This window comes from Sardina pilchardus, chromosome 7 (assembly GCF_963854185.1).
Source record: "Sardina pilchardus chromosome 7, fSarPil1.1, whole genome shotgun sequence".
NCBI lineage: Eukaryota > Metazoa > Chordata > Actinopteri > Clupeiformes > Clupeidae > Sardina > Sardina pilchardus.
In genome coordinates, this window is record NC_085000.1 from 19,765,558 (window position 1) to 19,777,713 (window position 12,156).

The following is a 12,156-nucleotide window of genomic DNA, read 5'->3' on the forward strand; positions in this document are numbered from 1 at the left end:
TGAGAGAGTGTCATTTTTCCCCTTGTCCTTCGTCGTCCCCTTTGTGCCCCAGGACCCATTCTATAGCTTTACGTTTTGATAGACAACATTCCCCACATATTAGCATTGCACACTATGACTTATCATTCATTATAATGGCGTCGCGCAGCAGCAGGGTCAATGTCTCCCTGTCACTGCCGTCTGTCAGCGGGTTCAATCAATGACTAATTATATCTGACTGCACTCATAAATAATGCCGCGCGCTCTCTCAAGGTTGCCTGTAATTGTGCTATTTATAAATATTACATAAATATGATAGTTGTGTCTCCTTTGCTAAGCTTTTCATGTGAACATAATGCATTCTAAAAAGACTGACATTCATTTGACACGCTGAAAAAGGGCTGAATGAGAAATCAGGTCACATGATATTTAACCATGGTGATGGTAGTGTTGTATCAATGGTCACAACAAGATCATTTAAGGGATCTATACTCTATTCACCATTTGGATTTGATTATCCAAAATATTGCACAATATCAATATCCTGTACAACAAAAGGGGAATCGAATCATCTCGCTTCTCCTGTTGCAGCAATTTTTGTCCATCTTTGTAATAAGCCCAAACAATCTGAATGGCCCAAACACATCGTATTTGAGTATAGAGACTTCTCAATATGACTCTACACTGAATATCTGCCCTCAAATTTTGTGGGTGGGATCAATTTGGGTGGGCTCCCAAACTAGTGTTCATAAGTAATCCAACATACTTTTTTGGAGTTGTCAGCTTGAATATACTGTATGTACAATGACAACACATTTGTCAATTCATTCATCTACTGTATTGGAGGAATGTGAAGGCATTCTGTTCTTTTCTGAATGTGTTCTCTACATGTTGGAAGTGTTTTGTTAACCACCTCCGTCCTGAACTCTATTTCAAACTAGTTGAGAGAAGAAAAAAAAAAATTCAATGCCATGGCACAGCAAACCTTTTGAAGAAAGACTTTCACCCTGAGCACTTGCTAAAAGGGTAGCCTTCAACCACATAAAGGCTGCTAGCTTATGGAATGCTATCATTTAATGAAAGAAAATATTTAATCATTAAAAATATGTCCATGGAGTACATAGTCGCTGCAGGGTGAAAATGCATTTCGATGTGGCAGCGTATAAAATCTCAACAGAATTTACTACAGTGATTTAAAATAGAACATCTTTTTGAATATTCTAAACGGAGTGTCATTCAAACACCTCCTTAGAGGTTGCGCAACAGCAAGATGTGATTGACAGTGGTTTGTTTTGAGTGTACATACCTTTCCTTTATCAGAATAATCAAACGATCACACAGTCAATTATGAAAATTGCAATACATCATTTTCAAACGATACATAGTTTACACCGTAGACAATACATAGTTTAACATAGAGAGGCAGATATGGGCCGTTCTTCCTACACTCTTAAAGCGAATGTGTTGTCCCTGTCTGGACACAGCGGTGTTAAAAAAAAACCAATGCAAGTTGTGACGTTTGTAACGAATGAAAAAAGGAAACAACACAAAGTGTGTTGTCCCTATCTGGAGAGAGATGTGTTAATTCAACACAAATTGTGTTGTTTTCAACACATTTGTATTAAGGGTGTACACTATTGGTATTAACAGTGCAGTAGACACAGTGCATCCAGTGTTAATTTGATTTCCATATTGCTGAGGCCAAGATCCACTAATGTTTCATGGCTGCAGGCACACCGCTTCAGCCATCATGCTGGTGAGGTCTTACTAATCTTTAACATTTCACATCTAAACAACTTCACATTGAAAATTTGCCTTATAGGCTTTTCAATTTGCATTACGCCTATAGTATGCCAACCATGTAACAACATTATAGGTTTAAAACATTCCTCTTATTTTGTAAGTTTTCCTCTTAATTTTAAGTGTGCCAACTTAGCCTTCAGTGTAGGGCTATACCCTGTATAAACAAAATGAATATTTAATTCAGGGACCAATCCTAACCAATGTCTTCTAACATTAATGTACTGTACTGACCAGGAAAAACCTCCTCCATGTTACATTCACCTGAGGAAAAGCTCTGTCAGGTGGCCAAGGGTCATGAAGACTCGAGAGGTTAATCACCAGAGACCTCTGGAATGAAATGAGGAATTCAGAGCCCCTCTCTCCTTTCTCTCCTTCAGGGGGAGGCCTTAGGGCCCTACCATCCAATCACATCAAATGGCCTATCCTGCCCGAGTCCAGTCCAATCACTCTGATTGCCAGGAGAGCTGAGCCCTCACTCTCCCTAAAGCTAGCAGCAATTACTGGAAGTGTCTCCTCATAGAGGTGGATTCTGGAAAGCAACATGACAGCTCAGGTGGATTAATTAACACGGGGGATATTAGGGGTTAGGAGGAGGTGATGTGTTCCATTTTAAGATACAGAGGTGAGAAGGGAGTTTATACAGGAGTCTGTCAAATCATTTTTGCCCCTTGGTATTACACAATTAACAAATATCCCCTAGCCCTGATCAATAGCCATCCTTCACAAATAAAAAAGTTGAAAATGGCAAAAAAAAGACAAGACAAAACTTGAAAGGTCATTCATTATTGAAGATGTCTAATGATTGGGCTATATACAGAAAAATGCAAACAGTGAGGAAAAAAGAAGACAACAGATGTTTCCATAAAACTAATGAAGTCTCTATTTAATTCCTTTTTTGAATTAAAGGCTGGAAAACCAGGAGAATTTAAAATGCAGAGACTCTGCATCCTCCATGGTGCTGTTGAATATGCCTCTGTTGTCATTTTCAATGGCCATCACAATACAAAAAGTTTCTTCTAGTTTCCCCCCCCCCCCCCTGAAATGTCATGGCCATCTTCAAAGGCCTTGAAGGGCGGTCCTTTTTTAAAAGCAATATTGGCAGCAAACATATGAGGATGATTCGGACAATATCTGACTTTACCATCAGCGTGCGAGGGGCCGATAATGGTAATAGGGAAATGGCACCTGAAACGTTTGAACTTTTGCTTTTTTCTTCCTCTGTGCACGTCTGACTTGCCCTGTCATCACCAGCTGGCGCATGCATGTGGGAGCCACTAGCCCCATTTTCACCTTTTCCCAACTGTCATTTCATCCTTATCGTTTTGAAGCATTTCAATTTCCCAGAATGCAAAGGAAGAGAGGTGTGGGGACACGATTTGAGAGAAGGCTGTACGACAGGTATGCACATTGACATAATTAATGGCACAACAAATTGATTGGTTCATACCTGTCCTGAGTGATGGCAAGCACTGGGATCACTCTCACCCACTCGCATTCATTAAAGCAGGCAGTTGTTCTGCAATAAAACTATTGTGCCTGTATCCTTTTTTGAAATCCACATTTTTTATTACACTTGTAGAGTTCATCATTGTATAGTAGTGGACCCTTCAAGTAACCTATTCTGTAAAGGTCTGTTTAAACTGTTGGTTAATGATACTTATAGAAACATTATGGTATATTATGTTATTCCTCTGTAAAATAACATTCTCAGTTTTTGTTGTGGTATGACTATGAATTGAAGAGGAGATATGTGGTTCAGACTCACAGAAGATCTATCTTCAGAAGGTTGATGGTACAGAAGGTAGATTGACACCTAACATAAATGTAAGACTTGATGGCAAGATATGGGAGCTAGTAAACTTTTCTCAGTGCAAACATCATATATGGGGGGGGGGGGGGGGGGGGGGTATGGGCTACGGAGGATGAGGAGACTGAAGCAGTGGAATCAAGCACAGACTCAGAATAAACTAAAATAGTGGGCATGATGATGAGAGCCTGCCAGATGAGTGTTGTTTACCTGACACTTCAGCCTATTTGGAATTTAACGCAAGAGATAAAGATGGAGGTCAACATATAGCTTTTGACAAAATGTGAAAATGATCCACACTTGCCCCAGCCATGGCACGACTGGCTGGGGCACCTGCACTGCACACCAGCGACCCGGTTTTAATTCCCGCCCTGTGGTCCTTTCCGGATCCTACCCCAACTCTCTCTCCCGCTCGCTTCCTGTCTGTCTCTCTATATCCAGTCCGATTAAAGGAATAAAAAGCCCAAAAGAATATACTTTTAAATAATAATGATAATAATAATAATCCACACTATATTTGTGAGTTGATCAACAGATATTATCCTGTCAGATGAGTTCAGATAAAAACACATTATAGTGAGGGGGTTAATGAAAAGCTCAGATTCCATTTCATAAATGTTTGCCACAAAGTTCTTGTGCTTCTGTATTTAGTAAGGCTCTTTCCGTCCTTCCCTCTCAACTCAGTTGCAACACATGTGGGGCTTTTGAAAGGAACTACTGTAGCAGCAATGGAAGAATAAAGCGCCAGCACAAGGTTCTACAACATTCTCTTTCTTGTGATTCATGTGTTACTTTGCTGGTCCTCTTTGCAGAGGGAATGGAGCTCAGCCTAGGAGCTGGGTGTCACCAGTAATAAGGCCCTTGGGGAGCAAGTACAGTAGCAAGGTCTGGGAACTGTTGGAGCACGCTGGGTTTGGGGGGGGGGGGGCGGTGGCTCACAGCCTACTTTTCTGAAGGCTGTCACAGGGTGAAAGGCTTTGAGACAAGGCTGGGTTTGCAGAATTAGAATGGGCACGACCGAATTCATTGATGTAAAAATGGGAGCTACCAAACGTGAGTTGAACTTGACAGAGAGCGCTTAAGAATGGGGGTGGCAATTCATCATATATTCCAACACATGTCTGAGTTCTTGCAGCAGATCCTATGTGGTGGAATTGACATTTCTTGGACAATGAGCATGAAAAAAAGACTTGCTAGTGGAAATACATAGTGAATATTCTTTTTTATAATTGACTATACAATTGACATTGTCATCCATATAGGCTGTTTGGTTCCTTTGGTTGGTGTCTTTATGGAATCCCATGTGACTCTCCTTCTGCAGCACCTCCCAAATCTTCCACAGGAATTTCCATAGAGATTTGTGGACATACTGTACACTCACATTCACACGTGGACGTTTTCACAGTGTCCGTTATTACTTCTGCAGACAATTCAGGACAAATGATCTGCTACCCTGATCTATTAGTTTGGTTTTATGAGAGTCACCATCACAGTCAGTTACCAAAGATGAATGATCTGCATACTGCTATGGAGATGGAATGCCCGACCACCGCCTGTGTTGGCCAACTGTACAGTTACAGTCTAGATACAGTAAGCAAAATGCAAAAGTGATGGGGCGTGTGAAAAGAAGCAAAGCATGGAACATATGTTATGGGGTTCTTAATCTGAGCATAGTACCCTGTGCTCACGACGTGGCTTCAGAGTCACAGGAGGACTGAAGAACAATCAATGAAGAACACGCCTTCCACTTTCTGTCATATCCTGTTGAGACCTACATCCTTGAAAGCTAAAAGGTGGTATAACGAAAGACGCAGAATACTTGCCATAACAGTCTTTTCCTTTGCAAATGGCTGAACACCTAGTAATGGTCAAGACATCCCCAGAGGATTAATTCCTGGAAAGTCTTATGATTCAATTTGTCAAGCACTGGCTATGAGCTCAGCTAATTAGCCCCACAGAAGAGGCTTTTCTTCACTGCTTGACTGGGGGAAAACATCTTCCACACATGTTACGCTATGTGAGCCCACCCTTCAAGTCCAGCCTGCACCACTAGTCTGCCGAGTCCAGAGTAGGAATGCAGTAGACTCCAATTAGGTGTCTGCGGGTGAAATAAGGAGTTGGTGAAAAAAAAAACCCTTGAACTTCGAATAAACGAGCAAACTTCTAAAGCTTTAGTATCAGATTTTCAAAGCCGTGTTGTTAAAATCTCTGTGGACTCAAGACATGCCGAATGCTTGAGCGATATGAAACAATGATTTGTCTATCACAGTACAGTAATAATGGCATTTCATAAAACATGGTCTTTTAAAAAAAAAAAAAAAAACTGACAGGAATCTGCAGCAACTGTGTCATTAAGCATAAGTGCACCAATGCATGGAGTTATCATTGTTTCCCAGAGTAAATTCATAAATAGATCTCAGAAGAACTCTCACTAAAGCAAATGATCCCTACTGTATGTCTCCCGGGAGTACATATCGTCTCCTAACATCAACGTACAGACAAGCATACTCAGAACCAGACTCAATTGCTAGAGGCCAACAAAAACACTCAAGCTGAGCCAAGTAAATAGATTGGAAGTACGAGAATTGTTTGGAAGTACATGCTTGTTGGCTACTAAATCAGAGGAAATGGTACATCCGTTACATTTGTACCTCTGTTGAGTTGTCCAAAGGGGAGGTTTAAATCGTTCTCTGCATTCCTTTCTGTCCTTTTTTTTCTCGTCTGGTTTTGTCTTCATGAAGCTTTGGAAGCCTTAAAGGGTTGAACTCCTTCAAGTGCCACGTGCCAATTAGTTTCCTCCCACACACCACACATCCAGATGCTTCTTGGAGTAATGCAGAGACAACTAATTAAACTCTGAAGGGTATTTGTGTGTATGGAAGCGCTGAATGAAGGGGTGTTCAGCAGATATGCGAATGTTCCAGTGGAAGAGAGAAAAACAACCACCCCTCCCAGTTCCACTCTCAAAGGGTTGGGAGAGGAGAGAATAAAATAGCTTAACCTTTAAATTGAAGGTCACCCTGGTTGAAATAATTGCATCGCCCACATGTACTGCATTCCAAGGCTAAGCCCAATTGATCAGGCAATTATTCATAATTACATTAAAAAATACATATCAAATTAAGGTGCATTGAAACTGAAGAAATTGTTCCTTTTCTCTTCCTTTTCATTTATTTCTGCTCATCCTCGACCAATTGTTTAAGCTAAATTGTTGCAATGGGACTAGCTCGTAATGAGTGTGAGCTTGCAGATTAAGTTAAAATACCTAACTTATAACAGGCCTTATAGAATTAATGTTGAATCAAACTAGAAGATAGGGCTATTCTCGGTAAGTGACATTCTTGCAAAATAGTTCCACCTCATTTTATCATGTGTCATTGCATTAATGTAAAAAAGCATGCTCTTCATTAATTCCATAGTGCTGAATTATCTTAAATCACACCTGGTGTCTGTCTCAACTGTTCTGTATCCTCATTTTTTTGCCAAGTGCACCCAAGTCACTTTCTGGAGGTTAACTGCAAAGAGTATACGACTTGTATGAGTGTGTCAAGGCTTTTCAAAATATTAGCTCAACTGAAATCTGTTCCCCTTCGGCAAAGTTAGACGTGAAGCGACGTGGTGTCTCTGTGGAGCGCAGCTTCCTCCCACACCCCTGCAGCTTTAAGATCTCTATAGGCTGCCGACGCTCACAAAGGGGTCCCTCTCTGCCATCAAATCCTCTGTCTGATAACAGTGGAGGGGAGGCTTAGGTGCAGTGCCCCAATTTTGCTGCGGAGACTTTGTTCACGAGGTTTGCGAGGGTACAATATGCAACAGGAGGGAGGGAAACACAAACACTGGGCTGTGGCTCAGAGAGGACAGAATCTGTTCTCCGTTAGTTTGTTTAGGGCAGTGTTCGTATACAGTCTGTTCTGCACATTTACATAACACAAGGTGGAACAAATGGCCTCTATCTGCAGTTATTGGCTTCTGTGTACAGTGACAACTTTAGAATGCTCTCACCACAGAAATTCTTTCTTAAATGTTGTGTTTTTCTAATGTACAGCATGCATCATTACATTAATTAGTTAAATCATAATATAATACAATCATATTATGATTTAACTAATTAATGTAATGATGTTTATTAGTTTATTAGAATGCTACCATTACATCTGTATTTTAAAAATAGCCTGTAGCGCATTCAGATAATGGGTATGACGCTGTATGTACCTAATAGTGTTTTCAGCCTTTCTGAAGGAGGAATTAAAAAGTTTAAGTGTGAACATTCCTGTCTAGAGAGTACATTACCACGTCCAAAAATATAAGTGTGTTTAAATGTGTCAGTCAGTGTACAATGTGTGTGTGTGTGTGTGTGTGTGTGTGTGTGTGTATGTGTGTGTGTGTGTGTGTGTGTGTGTGTGTGTGTGTGTGTGTGTGTCTGTTTGTTTGTCTGTCTGTCTGTTTCATGGAAGCTTCACTGACCATCTGCAACTCTTTGGCTTTGCCAAATTCACTCAGAGGGACTAGGCAACGGAGAAGAGAAACAAGCCCATACACATTGGATCTGGAGGCATCCTGGCTCCATCTTGGACGTGTTGGTGGACTGTGCTGTTCTCAGCAAGTGCCTGCCTTATTTGCTAAAGTTCAGAAGTGATTCATTGAACCCGGGGTCACGTCTGTTCTCTCAATATTGAAGGCTGTTTGTGCCATGGCCATAACCTTCTGAATTCTCTGTCAAGCAAGGGTGATTTTGAGCTACCCTGTCGCATCTTTTCCCAGTATACTGTAAGCCACATTATTTTTTTCCCTCACATTTCCATTGCTGGTGCATGCAGGTTGGCAGGGTTTTCTTTTTAATTTGCTTGGAGACAAAATATTTAGGCAGCAAGCCTGAAAGCATCAGAGAGGGTGGTGATCAAGCGAGAGCCATGTGACAGGCTCATTGCTGTCCAAGCAGTGTAGATAAAAGGCATGGAGAGGAAAAAAAGATCTCTTCATTCCAGAGAGATTCAGGGTGTGTGTGTGTGTGTGTGTGTGTGTGTGTGTGTGCGTGTGTGTGTGTGTGTGTGTGTGTGTGTGTGTGTGTGTGTGTTTCAACCTGTGTCTGCTGAGACACACCAAAGTCTTCAGATTCCATTGCCCCTCACTGGAAGACACATGATTAATATCTCAGAAATACAGGAAATTAATCAAATTCCAAATCAGGTAACTGTATGATATGGGATGCATACTGTATGATGCAACAATCTTATCATTTTCATTTTCTGTCCATTTATTCCAATCTCAATCAAGAGTAACCAAGTGTGTCTCAGAGTAATATGGATCTTTGTCCTATACGGTCTCAATATTGTCATAGTATAAAGATAGTAACTTCACTCATAGGTCCAAATAAATGGGCCCAAAGACGAGGACACCATTTGCCAAGTCACTGAGCCACTGTTGTGTTTTATCCATCATTAAATGTATGTTTTGGCACAAGGCTACTTTTTTACAACATTCTCCTACTCACTGTGGGCCAAGGGAGAGACACGTCACCGCTCAGGTGATTGCAGTTTGCAAGGCAGGATGTTAGTTTTAGATTTCATCATGCCGTCAGGTTAGTGGGTTGGATTCAAACACAGGTCAGGAGTTGTACACTCAAACCACAATCACCTGAGTGACCCAAAACAAAGACAGACATCAGTTACCAAAACAAGGTAGTCCAAAACAGGCAAACAGTCCAAAACAGGAAGAGAATAATCCCAGAAACTGGACCAGATACTCCAACACCGAGTCCGGTATACTGGCAAACAGAGAATTCGAGAATACAAAATCTAAACAGCCAAGGACTCAAAATCCAAGCAACAGAAACAGTCAACAATGGCAACAAGAACACGCTTAACAAATAAAGATTGCTTGAAGGTTGGTACAACTCTCTGCAAATACACAGGGAAATTGCACATAATGGGAAACAGGTGCAAACAGAAAAACAGGGGACTGGACAAAGGCGGGAAGAACAAAGGTACAGTTGGCATGGTCAGGTGACACAAGTAAACAATAACAAACAAACATGGCAAGCAACAACAGGCATGGCCATTCATGCAGAAACTCACACATGCATCAAAGAGGGCTGAAAAAGACTAAGGGCTGTGTCAGCTGACAACGTTTTTATAATGCCATCAAGGCATATCTTATGCTAGGGGACATTGGACATTGAGGGTTAAGGATAACCATGCAACATCTGCACAGACAGAAGATAGCCTACCTGTTTTGAATGCATCCACGTTCATCCACACTGGGCTGAGGCGGCTATGGTAGCATGGCGGCTAAGGAGCTGGGCTATAGTATTGTAGCCAGGTGAGCTCAGTTTCCCAGCTGCCACCGTTGTGCCCTTGTGCAAGGCACTCAACGCCGAGTTAAGTCCTAATTCATAATTGAGGAATGTAAGTTGCTTTGGATAACAGGGTCAGCTGAATGAATAGTTCCATAAGAATCAGCAGGGGATACCACAGAAGAGCTAAATCTTTCCATCTTGACTTATGGAGTGATGACTCATCCCTGTACCTCATTAGGGTGCCTTGAACTGCAGCAAGACCAGGGATGGTGCTTTTTGAGTCAAGAGAAACATAGCTGCTTTAATAACAACATTAGTAGTCCCTGCCATGTTCCACTAAAAGTACGTTGCTATGAATAGTATTACATTAGACGTACAAGCAAGTTGTCTTAAACTAGCAATAGACACTAAACATATTATTTAATATATTTATTTAGGGTCATTACGCATTTGTATGGCGAAGCTTATGCAGCAACTTGCTGCGTTAGCCTCAAACTGTATCATTATCATCATCATTTTCTTCTCTATTACTGTCTTAGATCTTGCAAATGCACTTTGAACTGCAGTATGGAAGGTGCTATACAAATGAAGGTTATTATTATTATTATTATTATTATTACAAAGCCATGCCTATCTGTATTGGCTGATATACAGAAACAAAATGTCAAATACTAAATAAACACTAAATTATCTATGCAAAATATTCACTCTGGATTGTACTGAACCAATTCGCTACTCCTACTAGATGTTCAGCCTACTCTGCTTGAATTCGTTTAAGTGTCACTACCTTGTCAACCTTTGACTTATGTCTGACTTCTAACAAATTTACTTCTTACTGGGGGTAACACTTTTGAGTATTTTTGTCACTGCTCACTGTGGTTTGCAAGGAGCGAGGATTATAAATGAGAAGCTATGACACAACTGAAAATGACACCTAGGAAAAATCAAATGCAATGTTGGATCACTAATACAACAGGTGGAGAATTTGTACTTCCACATTAGCTCTCTCCCCTTGGAGAGGTACAAAAATAATTGCTCATATATTGTGGCCAGACCCCTGCACAAATGTGTTGAAATGAGCTTTTTATTCATTGTAATATGTCTTGAGCGTTTAAGCTCAGGGTCATTGGTGTGACCCATGTCTGACAGTGTGAGGCATTTAACACCAGTAACTAGGTGTCGAGGACATTCAGCCAATCTCATTAAACTGGACAGGCACTGTGAAATCGGACAGGCTTTCTGATTAAAGTGTTACTGCTCTGAATAAAGCCTTCAAAAACCACAGGGATCATAGATCCTGGGGCCAGCAGGTATGCTAGCTAAAGCATGGGGGCACCAGAAATGTGGGGTGTAGTGTATGACAGGCATGTGATGTGTGAACGGAGATATGAACCCCACACCTCCACAGCAGGCTTTAGAAATAGTTCAATTCACTTCTGATCATCACTGTAATCTTTTAAACCTAAATGCACAAAAACAGCTCGATCATGTGGATGTTCAGAGCTATCCTTGAGCACTAGCTGTGCTTGGCTGTATACTAACGCGGAAGTAGTAGGAGAGGACAGTAATGGGAGAGGCCATTTCTCAGAAGTGTGTAGGAGTGTGTAAGCGGTGTGTACAGTACAGTATGCACACTACATGTGATACATCAGCATGAGATGCATGGCCATGTCAATGGGACAACGTGGCAGGACTTGAAGCCACGTTCCCCCTTTCTTTCAAACGGCACAGATCCATCAATGTAAGAATGTCTAACCTGCCTGGCGAATGAAAAGACTACAAAAGACATACTCGTGATGATGAGGCTGAGAGAAAGTCTGCTTCACAGAGCCACAGCCAGAAATGGAATGGATTGGAGCGAAAGTTAAAGTGAGGGGGAAGAGAGAAGGCGAGACGCAGAGGGTGAGGAGAGAAAGGAAGAGTGAGAGGAGAGGAGAGGAGAGGAGAGGAGAGGAGAGGAGGAGAGGTGCCACTGCAGCACCCACTTCTCCCTTTATCAGCCGCACAAGACTCAGCGAAGATGACTTTTTGGGGTTAGTGCAGCAGGGAATCCCTCCACCAGGCACCTACAAGCTGCTCGCCTCAAGACACACTTCACACAAACGCATGAGATTAAAGCAATGAACCAGCCCTGGGAAAACACATACAGCTTTACTTTGGTGTTTATTACGCAAACCAAAATAATTACCCGTGCAATAGAACGTTATAATTGGTTGCACCTATTGCCATAGAGAATCATGTGACTTGATTCTTTAAGATGAGCCATACAAAT